We start from the raw sequence: 320 nt of genomic DNA on the forward strand, positions 1-320 counted from the left end.
CTCATGTTTGATGTTTTGTAATTATGCAAATACATTCAACCCCTATCAATGTCATAAACAAGAAATGTTATGTCAGCTTTCTGATGTTACTTTTAAAAAGGGGGAGAAATTGATTTAATTTACTTTTTACTTCAGTAAAATGATGCCAGAAGATTCTGGCAGTGATACTGTTGCTGCGCAACACCTGTAGCACACAAATGCTGGAACCAGCTTCTTGAGAGAGTCAAGACAATCACACAGAATCACAGAATATGCTGAGTTGGAAGGGACCCACAAGGATCATTAAGTCCAACCCTTACCCTTGCACAGGACCATCCTGA

This window comes from Neopelma chrysocephalum, unplaced genomic scaffold, assembly GCF_003984885.1.
Source record: "Neopelma chrysocephalum unplaced genomic scaffold, ASM398488v2 Primary Assembly neopelma1_25, whole genome shotgun sequence".
Taxonomy (NCBI): Eukaryota; Metazoa; Chordata; class Aves; order Passeriformes; family Pipridae; genus Neopelma; species Neopelma chrysocephalum.